The following is a 21,307-nucleotide window of genomic DNA, read 5'->3' on the forward strand; positions in this document are numbered from 1 at the left end:
CAAACCCTTCACATCCAATCCACCCTGTTAGTTTTAGTACCACAGGACAGATGTGTTGTGGGGCTTTCTTTAGATAGTGGTCATAACCACCTGAGCTGCACTTCTGTAAGGTGACCATTCCAACCCAATAACAATGCAGGTTTGGCTGGAGGATTGGAGGATGGGAGGATGGGGGGGGGGGGGGGGGGGGGGGGGGGGAGGCCCTGCCACATGACAAGTTGGTGTCCAATGGCGGTCCTGGGCTTTGCCTTCGATATGCAGATGTTAGTTGACAGGCCGGTGGGGCAGCCACTGAAAATGGAAGTCCTGCTACAAAGACCACCTTTGCCAGCAGGTATGAGGGACGAGCAGAAAGCGTGAGGCTATGAATTCAAGTGTCAGAACTATCATTACAGAAACCTAAGATTGAGCACGAAACACTGGGACCATATGCTGAATAATGCTGACTCGGTGTGGGTGTGGAAAAGACCGGAATGCTACTGTGTCCAGGATGCCTCGGATTAAAAGAATCATCTGCACAGATAGCAGTCTTGATGGGTAACACAAAATATCAGAGATGAAAGTAGAGATATTTTATACAGCACAACTCTACCCCCGCAGGGTGTACTGGCACAGATAACACTAAGAGAAAGGGAGAAAAACTGGCAGATCTAGACGACAGCGGGTGGATATTAGGGATCCCAGAGCAATATTAGAGGGCAAACTAATTTTTGAAAAGCCAGGTTTTGAAGGCCTTTCTGAGTAACCGTAGTATGGCCATGGTCTGCGACTAACAGGCGGGCTCACCTTCAGCAGCCAGTCGTGGTAATATATGCGACCATGATGATTTTGTGAATAAACAAGGGGCAGAGATCAGGCCAAAGAGTAGAATGGCAAGTTGGACATGCTTTGATCCACTGGAAACCAAAGGTAGCATCTGCGGGACTGCAAGACGAGCACATTAGGGTGCCTGTCTTGCAAGAGCAAGGGCACCATTGAATCACCCAGATCATGAGCTAGAGTGAGCATTTTGAATGTTTCCCTCCGCAGGAAGGCATTCAGAAGAGGATCCAAAATCAGTCTGAGACCTCTATCCTTCCTGGATACCAGAACATCTTAGGAGTAGCACCTCTCGCCCTTTTCCATTTCTTGTACTTTCTCTGTAGCCCCCTTTGGCAAAAAGGAATTAAACTTCCTGTAGAAGGATGGCAGTACGCCCCCACTGAAACTTGAGTAGGAATACAAGGGAGCATGATTGAAAGGCGAAGCGTAAAGGTTTATGAAGTCTGTAACACATACTGATCTGAAGTTGTGGATTCCCAGTTGGATTTTTTAAAAATTGGACCCTGTCCCCCCAGTAGCTGCAAATGTTGCGGTAAGGGGAAGTAAAAGCTTCTTGGAAGCAGTTGTGACAGGTGAGCACAAGAGTGAGGATGTCTATTGTTGGTGGAGTGTGTGACCTCAACTATCAAAATATGCTCTGGAGCCACAGGAAAATCTGCTGAATGTGCGGTGAGAGTTGTGTTCACAGTAAGCCAGGCAGCGGGATTCCACTCCAAATTTACTATATTGTTGGTGGAAGCGACAGGCCGATTAAGGCACGCCTAAAAAGAAGACTGTGCCGATGCCGTTCCCAAAAGGCTAAAGTGCAGGGTAACCTTTTTTTCAAAAAGCCAGAAGACAACAATGTGTGCCTGTCTGTTAGTGATTCCTGTACACTGCCAAAGAAAGCTGGGGGCTGCATCCAGGCATGACACTTAAGCCCAACTCAGGTGCCTGTGGCACAGCCCACTGTCCATCCTGTCAAGGCCAGCCCTCAAAGTATATATTGTAGTGCAGTGGTTCCCAACCTGTGTTCCGCGGACCCCAGGGGTCCATGACACATTCCCAGGTGGTCCCCAGGCCTAGGACAGCAGGAAGTCACTTCTCCAGCTGGGACCTCAAGACAGAAACAACGTGCATGTTTTGATGTTTGTTACTTCATTTGTGCAGCGGTTTTAATTTAAAAAAAAAAATGCAGCAGAAAGTGTCAAGATAACTCTGGTGATTAATGTACCTGCTGGAGAGAGATGTGAGTTTTAACTAGTGGCAATTTTGACTCATCTAAGGTAGTACAGATGGTTAATATGCCTGCTGCAAAGAACGTGTATCATGAAAAGAACAGTATTATATGTGCAAAGCACAGTGGGTTACTGCTTTTGTCAGATTATTTTGTTACTGTGCAGTTCATAAATTACAATCATAATCTAGCAAAGTAAGCTATGAACTGCCATCAAAGAACTGCATGCAAACTGCATGGAACAAATTAGAAAGTTATGTTTTTTTCCCAGTCTTTCATTATCCTTATGCTGCTAACATGAAAGGTTTGCTTGCATAGAAATACATTATTAAAGTCAACGCTAAAAACTGTTAAGTTCTGAATCCTGAGTTTATGCTTTTCCAGACCAAGCACTCTTAGAAAATGCTTATCAGTATGGATAACATGTGAATCCTACACCTTACAGTACCCTGGAAAGTGCTCTGACACCCTACACTGGTAAGAGGTGGTATAAAACAAATAACATACATGTGGCAGAGAGGCAATGCAGAGATGAGAGGCCTTTATGGTTTTATTTCTTTTCCACACCACATATTTCTGTGAAAAAAACCGTTCTCAGATCCTTTATACCTAAAAAGAAAAAATGCTTGGGAAATGTAGAATCTGGCCTGGTGATTCAGTTTTCCTAAATAAAACCAAACATTGAAAAGTTAGCTGCCAAGATGCCTCACCAACCTTTCCATTAAAAACTTTCAATTTTTGAATATTTTTTCAATATAAAACAATTATATGTTTAGTAATTTGAGTATTTATTTGGTGTGTACTTGTCTGTGTATTATTTGCAAATTACTGTAAATGTTTGAAATTTGAATCGTATGTGTTTGTTGTGTACTTGCTATGTGTTAGTTCCAAATTACTGTCTTAATGTTTGAAATTTAAATCGTACAAATTGCTTGGGGGTCCCCAGCTTCCAGTAGTGATTCATTGCGGGTCCTCAGGAGTCAAAAGGTTGGGAACCACTGTTGTAGTGTATTGCCTAGTGTGAATAATGTTGGCAAGGGCATCCCTTATTTTGTCAGGGATAACCGGCAAGATCTCACTGGTCATGTCACAAAAGGAATGTGCATATTGTCCAAGGAGACAGACAGCAGCTGCGAACCGAAATGCCAAGATGTCAGAAAAAAATATTCTTTTACCAAATTAATCAATGCGCACTGACTCCCAATCTAGTGGCAAAGAATGGAAAGCTTTTGGATTGACTTTGCTCGTAGATGCTTGGATGACTAAACTTTTGTTTCAGGAGTAAGAACGGCTCTCTTTACCTTGTCTATTCCACTTAGCCACTGGGCAACTAGGTGTGGAGAGCTTTTACCCAGGATGCCGTCAAGTTGTCCGTCAGGTCCTCATTCAATGGCAGCGCAGGCTCAGATGCGGAAATTCCTTGCCTGCAAGATTTCCTTTAGTAAGTTGGCTTTTGTCTCAAGTACTGAGAGTTGTAAATCTAGTACTACCGTTCTACAGACAACAGCAAGCAAGGGATTTGCCTCTGCGAGGGGTCTCTGAATAAGTGTCTATTACACTAGCATTTTGCAAGCCCAGGTGGATTCCAGGAGTGGGGTGAAATTCGCCTGCCTCCTTATCGTCATCTGACTCCGATCCGAACAAGGCCTCCAACCACCTGTACTGGCACTGGGGAAGTTGGCAATCATGCAAGGTTGGGCTTCAGTTACATCACAGTGTGACATGGGGCTAGCAAGGGACAGGTGTCCAGGTCAGAAATCTGTCAGAAAGAGATCCAGAGCGGGTACTGCTGGAGTCGGGGTCAGTGAGACTGGAGCCAGGATAGGCCGGCACCAGCAAGGATCTGGGCGAAATGGCCAACGGTCCCTCGGCAACGGGGAACAACAGTCAGCAAAGTACAGAAGACAGCCCCTTACAGCTCTGTAGTGAGCTGCGGGGCAGACGGTGGCAGGGTTATAACACGAAGCGTTCTGAGACCAACCTTGCACTGGGCTCAGAGGACACCTGTTGAGCTGGCCCCCTGAAGGGGCAACTGTTCCCTCTACATGCACTGGAGTGGCAGAAGGGAGACTAATTCCATTTGGCCCTTGTGTTTATGGCACAACTTGGATTTCAACTTACCTGACAAACTGTGCGGTATCTGTGTTTTGTGCGTGGCTGTTGCTTCTGGCCTGCAAGTTTAATTTTCTGCTCTCTGATCGCCTTTGGGTGCACCAGGGAGCATCTGGCAGACAACTGAGTCTTAATGGGAATTTAGCACCACAGGCAAACGTCATACAGAACTGTAAATGAAATCCGATTCCTGCAGAGATGGGAGGTTTTTCCAATAAGTAGCTCGTGAACTACTGGTAGCTCTCCAGCTACCTGAACGTAGCTATCCTACATGCAACCCAGAGAACTAAAGAAGCAGCTTGCTTGGTTGAATTAATATATGTATACCAAAATTGAAAAGCATATATTCAAAACGAGTGAATTTTCAGAACTCATACTTTGATGTTAGGGAATAATGGCTGAATTTCTAAAATATATTTAAAACTAATAGTTGCATAATAAAAATCTAACAGTGTAGCTAATACTAGTAACTTGGGAGCATTTTCATATAACATAAGATACTCATATTACAGAAACGGTTGAAGATCCCTGGTTTATGCATATGGTCTTTGAAGCGATGCATCCTTTGGCACACTGTAGATTTTGCTAAATTGGAGCCGGCGTAACTCACTAAGTGGGAAGTGGAGCTGCAGATTTGCTCTGAATGGTGGATAAAGAAAGGAACTGATGTCAGCATTAAAGGATGGCACCAATACGTGGCTCTGCACGGCCTCTGGGGAGTCAGGCCACACCTCCTACTGGTGTAAAGGAACAAATACGGATGAAAAATTAAGACTCGGGGGGTCATTACGACCATGGCAGTCTCAGTGGCAGTCGGACTGCCGCCAATGTAGCGGTCCAACAGCCACATTACGACTGTGGCAGTAGCACAGGAGAGACTGGCGGTCCTAATCCACCAGGGCAGCGGGGCATGCAACACTGCCCTGGGTATTACACGTCCCTTCTCCGCCGGTGGTTACACTGCAGTAGTACTGCCATGTAACTGCTGGTGGAGACGGGTGTAGGGGCCCCCCCTGGCCAGCCCCGTCACGATTTTCAGTCTGCTTTGGAGCCAGTGAACATCATGACAGGTGCTGGTGCACCCTATGCCCTACAGCATTGCCGTCGGCTCTATTATGAGCCGGCATTGATGTTGTAGGCCATTTTCCACCGCTCACCCAGCGGAAAACTCTTAATGGGGCCCACGGAAAGGCAGCCATACTGGTGGCAACCTGACCTTCTGGACTTTGGCAGACGGCCTTTTCCATCTGCCGAAGTTGTAATCGACCCACCCAACCCCCGCCACCTTGACACTTGATAAAAACTGCCCTGAAGAAGTTGCTTAAAAAGTACTTCAGAAGATACGGCTTCCAAGTTACTGAGGTATTTAACAATAAATATATTCCAGCTCTTCTACACCCTTCTTTGATCTTCCATGATTAAACAATTACAGCACTAAATAACCTTTATACGAACGAAATTAAGCTCTTTTTGGGGCTATGCTCTTTGACTCTGCATTGTAAAATCCGACTGGAGTTTACTTTACCGTTTTTAAGAGTGAGGTATTTAGAGGCACCGTTAAATTGTGCATGCGAATGCCAAAGAAGATTCTTTGAAATACTACATACATAAAGAGATGCAATTGTGAAGCGACTTCTCGTAAGTGTTGAGTCCAATGACAATCAACAATGCTATAATTTACAATAATTTACCTTCACTGTTGTATCTAGCCAGTCTGTCACACTTGACTCTGTAGACTTTATTATAAGCCAGTCCTTGAGGGAACAACACAGGTGACTTCGATAACTAATTTACTATAATTTAGGTACTCTATTGTTGATACCTGTAAAAATGCATGCCAGAGCGACATGTCCTGTACACTAAATATTTGAGATTTTACACACATTCCCACTGCTCAATTTGAAGGTTCGTGGAACAGTAAATGCCTTCCAACAAAATCATGAGCTTTGTGGTTTTGAGGTTATATTCAATAGAACAGACAGTCTGTATATGCCCCTAACCACTGTGCTTAGGAAAAAAAGTACCTTAAGTCTAGTTTTATCAACAGTTGAACAATTCACAATCAATTTAGATACGGTTTCAAAACAATGATGCCCAGTTTATACGGAAGTTCAGTAAACTCTTGTACTGAGTATATCGCTGCCTTTGACTTGACTAAGTTATTTTAATTTATGTATATAATTATATATTGTCGGGATTGTAAAATTTTGAAGTAATATATTTGATCTTATGATTGTATAGACATAGTAAAATATCCATTACAATTAATAAACATTCTACATGTTGTCAACATGTTTTATCTTGCCAAACTGGACAATTTACAGACTGTATGCATACTGACCCACCTCTGAAGGACAGAAATGGAAGAATGTCAAACAATCAGAAATGCAAAGACAAAACAACACTTTGAAATTTCTCAGTCTTTCGGACCTAGACCTCCAATGGTCAAAGTCCTTGTTTTCGGTAACAGCTCAGGCACTGTCAAAGAGGTAACCTTCTTCGTTCAATCCTAAAGATTCTCTATTTCCAAGGAAAAGAAATCGCCAAAGGCCATGCAAATACTTGCTTATTCAATCGTTTATTAGGGTGTTTTGTATAGCGTGGACAAGAACCATTGGTGACAGAACACTTCTTAGAGGAGTAGAATCAAAAACTATGATGTGTGTGTAACCGCCTTCACAAATGAAGATTGCAAGAAGAAATGTTACATATACTAAAATGCTGTATAAGCCTAGTGAGAAGAAGCAAGACATCTTCCCAAAATGAACAATATTTACAGCCAAAAATCGCAAAACAAATAAACATCATAATTCCAAACCTAAACGCAGAAAACAGAATCTTAAGACGGTGGTCATGCGTCAGGGTTATCGTGTACTTTCGCTCGACATCATCATGAATGCACTCGACCTCTAGATGGTGGAGTAATGCACAGCAAATGACTAGCATTTACATCTCAAAAACATAATTAGACACACACACAATAAAACTATAACACAAAAGCTATTATGGAGCCATTCCCTTATCGCCAAACATATTCCAATTGGTAAAAAGATGTCTTAGAAAGATTGACTATTTCAATTTTGCTGTTGATGTTCACACATTATTTCCAAAGCATCAAGTACGGAGTCCAACGTCCAACGGGGCACTTTCTCAACAGGAGATGAGGCCACTGCTGCTCACATGGCAAAAACCTGCCTGGTTACCATTTGGTCATATTTTGCGGTAGGATCATCAAAACGAAGTAAAATATTAAGAGGGCTGTACAGAAAGTCAGGTCACCAATTCGACAATAGAACCTCAAAGGAAAAGACACTCATCTTCACTGCCAAATATTTCTGGTTGATACTCTACCTACCTTCAGATTTCTCTCCTCGTAAAAAAAACTCCCACTGGAGCCAGAATGATCTGGAAAACTATTCTCAAAACCATAGCAGGTTGAAAATAACACTGAATCAGTTTGTTGTGCAACAAGAGAAAACCAGTTTGGAACATTATACCTCCAGGCTTGGATTTTAAGATTTTTGTTTTTTACGGTAATCTTAAAAACAAAGTTTTACTGTGTTCTCTCTTGAACATGCAATGGTTTTTACTAACTGTGGGAGCAATTTAAGACTATATGCATTTTATGCTTCATAGGTAAACTTGTTGTTAGCTCTGGCTGCATGGAAATACGTCTTGACGTGGATTTTAAAGCATTTTTAAAATGTGCATTTTATATGGCCGAATGTCGATGGTTTGGAGCTTTTTAATCACAACTTTTTATCTTCCTCCATATTGTTTTGGTTTCTGCTCCTTGTATTGTTGATTTTATTAATGGAACAATACATTATGTGATACTTGAACAATGGCAAAGATATCTACGTGATGCATGCCCTATTGATCGCAGTTACTCTGTACCACCTCCCGGCAGAGAACCCACTTGTGAATGGCAAGATGACATCCCCAAATTAGGTCATCGGCACTGTGTTCAGGGAGCCCACAAGATGATTCCCTACCAACCATATTCAATGTTTTGTGAGACTAGGACCAGAGTCCCAGAGCTTCTCAACTGAGACCAAGACTCCAGGTGCCCTTGTACTGCCCCTATGAACAAGGCTCCAGGTGAGATTTGGGCACAATGATAGAAAACCCCAGAACATGCAGCAGGGATGCCACTGACGCAGATGTGACTGCACCATCTCTGAGGTCCTGGCTTTTAGAAGCTAGTGTTGCAAGTAGGAAAACTTTGGTATCCCTTACTTTCATAGATGGGATGATACAACAGTCACAACATCTGAAGAACAGAGGTGCTGATGTTAGACCAAAAGGAAGGACCACTGATAAGTATTACGTCAAGCCTACGTTAAACCACAGGTGCTTCCTATGAGTCTGCAGGATCATTATGCAGAAAGAAAAAGGAATCCAGTAAGTCGAGCGACACTATCCAGTCTCCAAGTTCTCATGCCAAAAGAACCTGTGCAAGGGACATTATGTTCAACTTCTATTTATGAAGAGAGATTGAAGACACTGAGGTCCAGGATCAGGTGAAGTCTCCTGTTCTTTAGAACAAGGAAGCATCAGGAATAGCACCTTTGATCAATCTCCTACACTGGCATTAAGTCCACTGCACCCTTCAAAAGCAAGGCTAACACCTTTTATTGTAGCAGGAGGAGGTGTTTCTGCGAAATTTGTGATTGGAAAGGGCAGCTTTTGGAAGGGTACAGTATACCCTTTATTGTGTGATCTAAAAAATCCACTGGTCTGAAGTTCTGGCCTTCCAGGCCTGTGGAAAAAGTGAAACCAGCCCTCCCACCAGTCTCAAATGGATCAACACAGGAAAACTAGAGCTGCTTCCCTGGGGTGGTAGGGGAGGATGAGGTAGCACAACCCAGGCTCCTTTGGAGCGGCAGATCATGGGAAAAGCCAAACTTGACCTAAAATGTCCAAGACTAAATAATCCTTCTCCCTAGACTATTTTGTGCTTTCGAGAGGCAAGTCCAAGAATATGGATTTTTAATAACTGATGAGAATCCAGAGATTCTAAGCCATGTATGTAGTCTAACAACAACAAACATCCCCATGGACATGGTGACCAATTCCACCATATTGAGGCCCGATTGGATGACGTTTGTTTAAGGAGACATCGGCAGCACTGCTTGAAAAGGCAAAAAGAGGGTGAGGGGAAATAGCGGGAAGTCCTGCCGACATGAACCCATAGGGCATCCACACAGGTCCCATGTATTCCAATGGTGCTCCAGACAATTGGACACAAACACCTCTAACTTGGCATTCAGATACCGTGCCGGATCGGGCACCAGGAAGTCCTGTTACTGCTTTGGAGTCATCACTGGAAGGGGTAGCGGGGGAGGTGGGGTGGGGGGGGAATCCCACTCCAAAGAAGAGGGCAGCCTCAGTGACATATCTTGTTAATGCTTGCATCTGTGCTTCCTTTTGACTCTGATGACGCCAGAGATCAGGAATGAGGACTAGATTGATTGCCTACCTCTGCCGTCCCTTGTCCTGACCATGAAGAGCTTGGACTCCCGTCATTAATAGCCTTCAGTTGCATCCTCTGACATGGCTCACAGGACATGCAGTTAAGATCAGAACTTAAAACACCACACTTGTCATGGAAGTCTGTAATTGACATCTGTCCCGTACAGTCCTGACCGAGTTTAAATCCACATCAATTACAAGGGCACATCGCTGTGGTACTTTCAGTGAAAAAATTTGAGAAAATGAGCTCTGGAACTGCGTCAAAGGCAAGGAAAAAAAGTGAACTTCGGCACAACAGTATGGGCGCTTGATGAGGTTGGCAACTTCACAGGAATGTCACTTCTAGCATAAAATGGAGCAAGGTGTCTCCTACCCCTGCGACAGAGCTATGAAGAAGAGTTTACGGGACCAGTATGGCACCTGGGCGAGTATTCAAGAGGTGAAGAATCTGCAGGTAGAAGTATCCATCAGAAAATTCTATACTGAAAGCCTAATGGCTCTTCAGACAAAGTTTATTCTCAGTCATACATACAAGATAAGAAATATAATCTAGAATGAAGGCAAATTCATATGGAATTAATTTCATATGCTGGAAATTCATTTTAACACCTTAAGATGAATCAGCAGATTTTGTTCTACCCCTTCCCCAAATGGTTCCTCGTCATATGTTACCTCAACCTCCTTGGGGCAGTAGGCAGAAAACAGGCCAAAAGGTAGCTGTGTCCTTCATACCTAAAGTTGTACTGTCTAGATAATTCATTGTTGAGCAAATACCTTGTGTAGGTTTAGATTGAAAGCTATAGTTAAGCCAGTATATTTGTATATACTGCACAAGTAGGAGATGGATACAACTTTAAAAATGAAAACCCTAAACACATTTGCAAAATCAACAAGCAGGAAACCAAGGTGAAATATGTCAAAACAAAAAGTGAAAGATCAGCAGGACTAGTTAGATAGATTGGCTTCAGTGCACTAACAGTGTCCTAGAAGCAGAACTGAACAAATACTGTACGGAGGTCCAAAACAAAAAAAAAAAAAAAAAAACATCTTCAGGTGCAGCACTTCACCACATTATTCTTTAGCCGTGTGCACTTCATTCACAGTAGTATTTTGGGGGGAATGGGAAAGCATGCATTAGTTAAATCGATACATTTTAGGGATGAATAAAACAACGTTTTTCCTAGGACCAATTAAAAAACTGCGAGCAAATTAACTCAATTTGTACTGTATAGCAACATTCTTCGCCATATACCATTTGTAAGTCGGAATGGTTATAGTTAGATTCACTCGGTTTCTTTCAGACTTAAGCATGTCGTATGTGCCAATGAATCACATCCCAGCTGCCCGCCGTCAGTTTGCAGGGTTGTTATACAAGATCTGAAAGGCTCCATGTAAAATAGAAAAGACTGAAAAATCCGTCGGAAAAAAGGACAAATTGAGGTATTAGAGTTTCACATTGTAAAATAATTTCCATACGACCATAGACCTTCACATCAATTTTCCCACCAACAGAATTTCATAAGAAATCTGAAAAACATGTCTCAACAACTATCCATATGGTGGTGAAAGGAAATAATTGTTAAAATATACAGTGGCAATAGAGACTGCAAAGAAGACCGGGAAGGGGGCCACAATAAATGGATAAGAAAAACAGAAGTCGGTCTCCTCGTTGGCATCTTCCTTATACATTTTACAAGGTCATTAAAGTACTAATATCTTGAAGAAGATAAATACACCTAAGTACATCTCGGCCAGTTCCTTCGTACTTTTTAACCTCAAAAGAGGTCACTGGCAGACTCTGCTGCCTGCTCAGCAATAAGCACTCTCACAAATTAGGCTGTTTGACCAATTCATTCATTTCCCACAGATGCTCTGGATGTTTGTGGTGTTTTACCAGTTTGGCAAACTCAAAATGTAAACACTCAGACGTACAAAGAACCCTGTAAAAAGGGAAAGAAAGAAATGAAAATTAACTCTTTGTACTGCAAGGTCAAAAGGAATATAGCAAAAAGAAACACAGAGATAATAGTCACATTTGACCACGTATAATATTGTTAGTGCTTTGGGACAGGCTCTGAACTGTCACCGGAGACACTGGACACAGTTTTTCACATAGAAAGTTGTGGGATAAACAATGCGCAGACAATTTAGTCTTACGCTCACTCTGGTCCAAGGCTAGACCCCAACAGAATGACGCCCAAGCTCTGCTGCAACCCCAAAACCCTTTTTCCTTCCTGTTCAGTACTGAAGCATGTTTTTTTTTATATATATATATATATATATATATATATATATATATATATATATATATATATATATATTATATGCGGTGCATCACCCCCTTGACAAGGCGTTGAAGCAATCTGCTGGTGTTCTGGGAGCTGTGAAACCTTTCAGTGTGCCTTGAGGGCAAGATAGGGGCTGGTAGTGTGACCTACCGGGGAGGCAATGAGTGTGCTTCACTCATGTTGTGGCATATCTCTAGTTACTTTTAAGCATAGGTTGGAGTACAAATGTTGGAAAATAGGCAATTTACTCAGGAATGTATTTACCATTCAACTATTGTATTGGGAGTGCTGTGTAAGATATCCAGGTTTCTGGCACTCAGAAATTCAAGATGGGTATTAATTTTTATTCTCACGGGGCTTTAGCTTCAGTTTCCTCAATGGAAAGAGAGTTAGCACCAGACTGTCTGAAGTGAGGGATGAAAAGGACACTCTAAAGTGACCAACCTTGTTTGGCAGAGGACGAAAAGTTCATATTGAAGGAAAAGTTGTCCAGTATCATGGATACCGTTGTGCACTGAATGGAGCTATAAATGTGCTATATTTAACCAAAGGAAGCCAGTGTGGGGCATTACATGACTAATGAGAACCAATTCTGCATAGACAGTGTGGGAAAACTGATTGCTAGTTGGGGTGGATGGGAGTCCAACGCAAGTAATAATGTCACTATCTTGTTAGGTCAGGAAAGGGTTTCAAAACACCTGAGCACAACCCCTGGTAGCTATGGCACAGGCTTAACTTAAGAAAATGTGTAAGCATTTAGAAGTACCAACACAGTGAAGAAGATAAAAACACAACCATAAACCCACTCAGATATATACAAATAGGGTATAATTTAATGAACAAAATGACAAAAATTCAATAAAAGGTAACTGAAGGTATGAATTGTTTTTAACCTTAAATAAAATTAGAGCCAAAAAACGCCAATGATAGTCAATGGTCACGATAGGCCAGTACCAAGGCATGATTTCAGATTTGCCCAGATGAAGCACAGGCTGGATACTGAAACAGATTTTAAACAGTCACAGATTTTATTTTGGGACTTAGGCCCTTATTACGAGGTTGGTGGACGGCAATACCTGTCCGCCAAACTCCCGACAGGGTGGTCGCCACTCCACACCGGACCCATTATGACTTTTCCGCTGGGCTAACGGCCAGAAACCAATGTTTCAGCCCATCAGCCTAACAGGAAAGTAGTGGCAGCATTGTCGCTAACACGTAATTGAGCAGATGGCAATGTTGCCGCCCAAGGGGGCACCAGCACACCTCGTAATGAGCACTGTCTGCACAGTAGACAGTGGATGCAAGGAGGGTGCTGGGAAGGGGGACCCCTCTGCTGCCCATGCCACAGGTAGGCAGGGCAGCCCCTATCGCCCCCTGCACCTGTTCTCAGCCAGCCTTTTCATGGTGGTGAAACCGCCATGAAAAGGGTGGCGGAGAACCAGGTTGTAATCAGCAGGGCTGGCTGATTGCAACCTACACCCTGCCGTCAGCCCTTCCCAGCAGAGACGGCGGTAACCTGGCCAACGGACCACCAGGGTCATAATTAGACCATTAGTCTTTTTTCAAGGGGACAAAATCTGTCAGCTTAGCAACGCAGCAGAATGTATGCTCAGAGTGCTCCACAACGGCTGACAGGCGTTGGAAGATTTCCGAGTGAAGCAGTTTGTTTTGTGAGGAAAAGCTCAGAGGGGAAAATTAAAATTTTGTACCTTAAGTCCTCTTGCCGGCTGGATACTTTTGGTACCTACACTGAGCAGCCATAATGGTTAAGGGATATGCGTGGGGACAACTGTTATAGCATTTTGATGGAGTGATGTTACACAAAGGCAGTAAATTAGTCATTTCGTAGCATCTACATTACTGGATGATTACTTGGTGGGAGCCCTTTAACTATTATCCTACAGTGTTTGTTAGCATTTTAGGTGGTTTCTCGTCTTCCCCCGTATACCTTTTAATATAGGCAATACCTATATTGTGACCTGTGGAAGGTGCATTGTGGGTCTGCTGTTTTGCACTGAAACGTGTGTCGGCAGAATAAAGGTGATGTAACGGGCATATTTTGAAACGTAGCTGCAGAGATGCCAATGGAAGAAAAAAAACTAAGAATTTATTCAACATATAGGTATTGAAATCTGTTGGACTTTTGGCCATACGCATGGTCATCCCTAGTCTTTTTGCCTCCTTCCTCCTGGTTTTTCTGACCTCTCGCTGTTGGCTCTAGGACTCTGAGCACTTTTTCACTGCTGACCAGTGCTAAAGTGCAGGTGCTCTCCCATCTAAAGTTGGTATGTTTGGCTTATACCTAATTGGCATATTTAATTTACCTATAAGTCCCTTGTACAGTGGTATCTCTATACCCAGGGCCTGTAAATTAAACACTACTAGTGGGCCTGCAGCGCTGCTTGCGCCACCCACTGAAGTAGACTTTCAAACCTGTCTCAGGCCTGCTAGCGCAGGGCCTGTGTGCGCAGTTTTCTGCCACAGGGACCTGGCATCTAAATTTACTTGCCAGGCCCAGAACTCCCCTTTTACTACATGTAAGTCACCCCTAAAGTACGCCCTAGCTAGCCCTATGGGCAGGGTGCCATGTATGTAGAAAGGCAGGACATGTGCCATATTGCATGGCCTGTCCTGGTAGTGACAAACAGCCTAACTTGGTGTCTCACTGCTGTGAGTGCTGCCTTCTCATAGGATTGCATTAGAAATGCCCTGCCTTATGTGTAAAGGGTATTGTCTGATTTATGAGGGGTAGCGTAGGCGTGTTTGGTATGGGTGTGATGGTGATAATAAATACTGCTTACTGGTGTGGGTGTATTTTTTATTACTATCACAGAAATGTCACTTCTAGAAAGTGCGCATTTATCTGTGCTTATGATTCTGGTGTTTTGCAGCTTGACTCCAATCCACGTCTGGGCAGAGTGACAGTTGGGGCTTTGTGCATACTTTTCAGACAGCCTGTACACAGGAAGGGTGGAGGTGTCACCGAGGTGCATCTGCATACTGAATAGTCTTCCTGGGCTGAGAGAAGGGAGAGGCGGGGCACACCTACATTTGTAAAGGCTGTGCCCTGGCCTCACACAGTAGGGTCGTTAACCCCCCACTGATGTTTGGAGCCTGTGCTGAAAGGAGAGAGGGGACACTCCCAGAACCAGTTGTAACTGGCTGGAACCTCCTCTCCCTGGCATTGTAAAACACTGTAAAAATGGACTATAAGTACAGGGGAATTTTCCCCACAATTTGAACATTCTTGGAACTTGGAACTGGACACAGAACGCTGATGAATGGACTCACCAGGAAACCGCCATGGACTGCTGCTGCTGTGCTGACCTGTGACCTGCCTGGTCACTAGGAGGAACTGCCACCATCTGCACCCTTTGTGCTGGCCTGTAGCTGAGCCCACCAGCCCTGTGCTCCCTCTTGTTAAGTTGTTCCCAGGGGCAGGGTGCTGTGGCCCCTGACCCCTGCAACGATCTTCTACATCTTTGACAGGATGCTGGAGGAGAAACAGGCATTCTTTTAAGTGCTGGGCTGCTGATGCACTATAGCGCTTGGAAAGCGCTTTTCTTTTCCTAAAAGAAATCACCGCCGCAGCCCTGGCTTTTAAATTGTGCCCTTGCGCTTCCTGGAGCGCGTTTCTGCTGAGAGGAAATCACCGCCGCAGCCCAGGCTGCATAATTTTCGGAAGCGCTGTGAAAAGCGCTTCGTGAAAGAAAATCACCGCCGCAGCCCGGGGAACTTAATTCTGTAAAGCGCGAGGATCGCGCTCCGTTCCGTGCCCCCGGGGCACAAGAAATCCACCTTGGACGTGACAAGGAGCAAGCCTGCTCCTAGCGGTGCCCCCGGGGTAGGGATCGCTCCGAGGAGCGCCCCCGGGGCACCGGCCGGCCCGACCGGGTGCCGGCGTTGTGTGCGAGCAGGAGGGAGAGGAGGACGCCTCTCCCTCACCTGCTCCAGCCCCGGAGGGCTCTCTCGGCGCGTGCGGGCGGGGCAGCAGCCTCATCGGAGGCTCGCCCGTGCCGCCGGCTTTCTGGTGGGCCCCCTCGTGGGCCCAGGGCAATTGTGAAGGGGTCTCCCCTCTGAAAGGGCCAGCGGAGGCCCCGGGAGACCCCAGGAGTTTGCGGGCCCCCAGAGGGGCCTGTTCGCAGAGTGGAGGGGGTGCGTGGCGCCCCCCTCCAGATCCTCAGGATTTCCCTGACCTTGGCCCCCCACAGGAGGGCCGGTGGAGGCCCGGGGGGCCCCCAGTGATTACGGGTCCCAGGAGGGGCCCGTCAGGAACGCTGAGAGGGTGCGTGCCGCCCCTCTTTGGCCCAAATATGCACAGGAGGCCCCCGTTTTGCGCAGAGGAGCGCCGGGGGCCCCATTGGTTGTTTAGGCACTGGAAGTGCCGCCCCATTATTCGTTTTAGGCACTGGAGGTGCCTTTTCATCATTTTTCAGGTACTTTAAAACGGACTAATGTAACGTTGATTTAAAGTTCTTTTTACAGACTTTGTAATTATGTTATATTGCCTGCCTGTCCTATGATGTGTTTACATATGTGTGCACATGTTCCTTTTATGGGCATGACTTGCTAATATGTTTGCTTAACTTGCCATAGGTTTTCTAATGTTCCTACTATGGGCGTTTTATGATATTCTTATGACAAGTGTGCTAATGTGATAACGTGTTTCCTGACTACTGCTTATGTTGCAGAATACTGAGTAACCTGTGTGTTATGTGTGACTACTGCTAGTTTGCAGAGTAACTAATGTGTAACGTTCTGACAACTGCTAAGGTAGCAGGATAGTACTGTTATGTGATGTTGGTCTAATAATTACGTGGTGTACAATACAGTGTATTTTCATATAATCTGGTGTTGTGTTTCCTTTGTGGTGGGGATATTGCGTCACATGTATGTGTGTGTTGTGCAAACGCTTTACGCATTGCCTCCGGGTTAAGCCTGACTGCTCGTGCCAAGCTACCAAGGGGGTGAGCAGGGGTTATCTTGGACGTGTAACTCCCTTGCCCTGACTAGAGTGGGTAAGTTCTACCTGGCTGAGGTGCATACCCTAGCCAACCAGAAACCCCATTTCTAACAAAATCTATAAACAAAAGGAATCTAAGGATGACATTCTGTAGAGTGTAATAATTTTTAATCTGTTAGATTCCGTGCAAATTTAGATTTTTTATGTGTACTTGTACGGGCGAAGTACGCGTGAGACCGTTTGATGGCAGGTTGTTTTTTGTTGAGGAGTGTATGATTGGCAGGGGAGGTTAACGGGTGATCTCTCTCTGTGCAGATTATATATATATATATATATATATAAAAATAAATATATGGAAAATGTCACTTACCCAGTGTACATCTGTTTGTGGCATGAGACGCTGCAGATTCACATGCTGTGCATTATCCTGCCATCTAGTGTTGGGCTCGGAGTGTTACAAGCTGTTTTTCTTCGAAGAAGTCTTTTCGAGTCACGAGATCGAGGGACTCCTCCCCTTTCGGCTCCATTGCGCATGGGCGTCGACTCCATCTTAGATTGTTTTCCCCGCAGAGGGTGAGGTAGGAGTTGTGTATATAGTAATAGTGCCCATCAATGGAGTAAATATGTATGTACATAATATGGTTAAAAGAGATATATTTACAAATTTACAAATGTTCAAGACCTTTTCTCAACTTAAAACGGCTACAGGCTCCCGGGGAGGTGGGAGGGCGCATGTGAATCTGCAGCGTCTCATGCCACGAACAGATGTACACTGGGTAAGTGACATTTTCCGTTCGATGGCATGTGTAGCTGCAGATACACGTGCTGTGCATAGACTAGTAAGCAGTTATCTCCCCAAAAGCGGTGGTTCAGCCTGTAGGAGTTGAAGTTGTTTGAAATAAAGTCCGTAATACTGCTTGTCCTACTGTGGCTTGCTGTGTTGTTAACACATCCACGCAGTAATGCTTGGTAAATGTATGAGGCGTAGACCATGTAGCTGCCTTACAGATTTCAGTCATTGGTATGTTTCCAAGAAAGGCCATGGTAGCACCTTTCTTTCTAGTTGAGTGTGCCTTTGGTGTAATAGGCAGTTCTCTTTTTGCTTTTACATAACAGGTTTGAATACATTTAACTATCCACCTGGCAATGCCTTGTTTGGATATTGGATTCCCTGTATGAGGTTTTTGGAAAGCAACAAACAATTGTTTTGTTATGCGAATTTGTTTAGTTCTATCAATGTAGTACATTAGTGCTCTTTTGATGTCTAATGTATGTAATGCTCTCTCAGCTACAGAATCTGCTTCTGGAAAGAACACTGGGAGTTCCACTGTTTGATTTAAGTGGAACGGTGATATGACCTTAGGTAAGAATTTTGGATTTGTTCGTAGAACTACTTTATGCTTGTGTATTTGAATAAAGGGTTCTTGTATGGTAAAGGCTTGTATTTCACTTACTCTTCTGAGAGATTTGATAGCTATTAGAAATACTACTTTCCATGTTAAGTATTGTATCTCACATGAGTTCAAAAGGTGGACCCATGAGTCGTGTTAATACAATGTTGAGGTTCCACGAAGGAACTGGTGGTGTTCTTGGTGGGATAATTCTTTTCAGACTCTCCATAAATGCTTTTATGACTGGGATTCTGAATAATGAAGTGGAGTGCGTAATTTGCAGATAAGCTGAAATTGCAGTGAGATGTATTTTAATGGATGAAAAAGCTAACTTTGACTTTTGTAAGTGAAGTAGGTAGCTTACGATATTTTTTGCAGATGCGTGTAATGGTTGAATTTGATTATTATGGCAGTAATAAACAAATCTTTTCCACTTATTTGCGTAGAAATGTCTTGTGGTTGGTTTTCTAGCTTGTTTTATGACCTCCATACATTCTTGTGTAAGGTCTAGGTGCCTGAATTCTAAGATTTCAGGACCCAAATTGCTAGATTCATAGATGCTGGATTTGGGTGTCTGATCTGTTGTTTGTGTTGAGTTAACAGATCTGGTCTGGTTGGCAGTTTGATATGGGGCACTACTGAGAGGTCTAGTAGTGTTGTGTACCAAGGTTGTCGTGCCCAAGTTGGTGCTATTAGTATGAGTTTGAGTTGGTTTTGACTCAATTTGTTTACTAGATATAGAAGGAGTGGGAGAGGGGGAAAAGCGTATGCAAATATCCCTGACCAACTCATCCATAACGCATTGCCTTGAGAGTGAGCCTGTGGGTACCTGGATGCGAAGTTTTGGCATTTTGCGTTTTCTTTTGTTGCAAATAAGTCTATTTGCGGTGTTTCCCATCTTTGGAAGTAAGTATTTAGTATTTGGGGATAAATTTCCTATTCGTGGATCTGTTGGTGATCCCTTGAGAGATTGTCGGCTAACTGTTTTTGAATTCCTGGTACGAACTGCGCTATTAGGCGAATGTGGTTGTGAATCGCCCAATGCCATATCTTTTGTGCTAAGAGACAACAGTGTCGAGTGTGTCCCTCCCTGTTTGTTCAGATAATACATTGTTGTCATGTTGTCTGTTTTGACAAGAATGTGTTTGTGGGTTATTATAGGTTGAAATGCTTTCAACGCTAGAAATACTGCTAGTAGTTCTAAGTGATTTATATGAAGCTGTCTCTGCTGAGTGTCGCATTGTCCTTGGATGCTGTGTTGGTTGAGGTGTGCTCCCCACTCTATCATGGAAGCATCTGTTGTGATAACGTATTGAGGAACTGGGTCTTGAAAAGGCCGCCCTCTGTTTAAGTTTATATTGTTCCACCATTGAAGCGAGGTGTATGTTTGGCGGTCTATCAACACTAGATCTTGAAGTTGACCCTGTGCTTGTGACCACTGTGATGCTAGGCACTGCTGTAAGGGCCGCATGTGTAATCTTGCGTTTGAGACAAAGGCTATGCATGAGGACATCATGCCAAGTAACTTCATCACTAATTTTACCTGGTGCTTTTGTTTTGGGTGCATGGCTTATATTGCGTTTTGGAATGCCTGTACCCTTTGTGGACTTGGAGTGGCAATCCCTTTTGTTGTGTTGATTGTTGCTCCTAAGTACTGTTGTATCTGACACAGCTGTAGGTGTGATTTGTTGTAGTTGAGTGAGAAACCTAGCTTGTGAAGGGTTTCTATGACATACTTTGTGTGTTGTGAACACCGTTCTTGCGTATTGGTTTTGATTAACTAATCGTCTAGGTACAGGAACACATGTATTTGTTGCCTTCTGAGATGGGCTGCCACTACGGCCAGGCATTTTGTAAAAACTCTTGGCGCTGTTATTCCAAATGGCACACTTTGAACTGGTAATGTACCCCTTGGATTACAAACCTTAAGTACTTTCTGTGAGAAGGATGTATAGGTATATGGAAATACGCATCCTTGAGGTCTAGTGTTGTCATGTAGTCTTGTTGTTTGAGCAATGGGATCACGACTTGCAGTGTCACCATGTGAAAGTGATCTGATTTGATGTAGATGTTTAATGTTCTGAGATCTAATATGGGTCTTAGAGTTTTGTCTTTTTTGGGTATGAGAAAGTACAGGGAGTAAACTCCTGTTCCTTTCTGATGAATTGGTACTAGCTCTATTGCATCTTTTTGTAACAACGCTTGTACCTCTAGTTGTAATAGATCCATGTGTTGTTTGGACATGGTGTATGTTTTCGGTGGGACATTTGGAGAGAATTGTAGAAATTCTATGCAATAACCATGTTGGATAATGGCTAGGACCCACGTGTCTGTTGTTATTTCCTCCCAGTTTTTGTAAAAATTGGTTAGTCTCCCCCCCCACTGGTGTTATGTGTTGGGGATTTGTGACGTTGAAGTCACTGTTTATTTTGTGGTGTTTTGGGACTTTTTCTCCACCCTTGGAGTAATGGCCCTGCCTTTTACAGGCTCCTGAAACACTTGTTTTGAGTGTTTTAGCATTCCCGGTAACATACTGGCTATGTGTGCTCAACAGTGTATTAAACAGAAAGTCATCCTCTATTGGTTCTGCGTGCAGGGTGACATTGAGAAACGCAGCTGCTCTTGACACCACCTGTGTGTAGGCAGTACTGTCCTCAGGTGGTGACGGTCTCGCTGGATAACAGTCGGGACTGTTATCTGATACAGGCGCATCATAAAGATCCCCATGCGTCAGGATCATCCTGACTCATTCCTGTATGAGTTGGAGACTGCATCATTGGTGGAGTGCCTACTGGTGATGCTTGTGGTGAGCGTTGTGGTGATGGTGGCGGAGCTATTTGTTTTGCCACCTTTGCTTGTGGTTGCTTGTCTTTCTCTTGGGAGGCAAGTTTCCTTTTAATTCGTATTGGAGGGAGAGTACTGATCTTTCCTGTGTCCTTCTGAATGTGGAGCCTCCTTTGAGAGTAATCTGGTTCCCCTGCCTCTAGCTCCTGTCCGAATCTGTGTCCTTGCATCTGTGAGGACAGGCCCTGTTCCTCTG

At 44.0% G+C, this 21,307-nt stretch overlaps 1 protein-coding gene across 4 annotated transcripts in view; it reads right to left on the bottom strand.

Annotated features, from left to right (window-relative positions):
• Positions 1-6,709: 6,709 nt before the first annotated feature.
• MBD3 (methyl-CpG binding domain protein 3) overlaps positions 6,710-21,307 on the bottom strand; it is a 44,906-nt gene continuing 30,308 nt past the window's right edge. For all 4 annotated transcript variants that reach the window (XM_069215857.1, XM_069215860.1, XM_069215856.1 and 1 more), the window contains one exon: positions 6,710-11,565. The gene's annotated coding sequence lies outside the window, so the exon portion shown is untranslated. The remainder of the gene's footprint in view (positions 11,566-21,307) is intronic.

Source organism: Pleurodeles waltl, chromosome 12 (assembly GCF_031143425.1).
Source record: "Pleurodeles waltl isolate 20211129_DDA chromosome 12, aPleWal1.hap1.20221129, whole genome shotgun sequence".
In the NCBI taxonomy this organism is placed as follows: Eukaryota; Metazoa; Chordata; class Amphibia; order Caudata; family Salamandridae; genus Pleurodeles; species Pleurodeles waltl.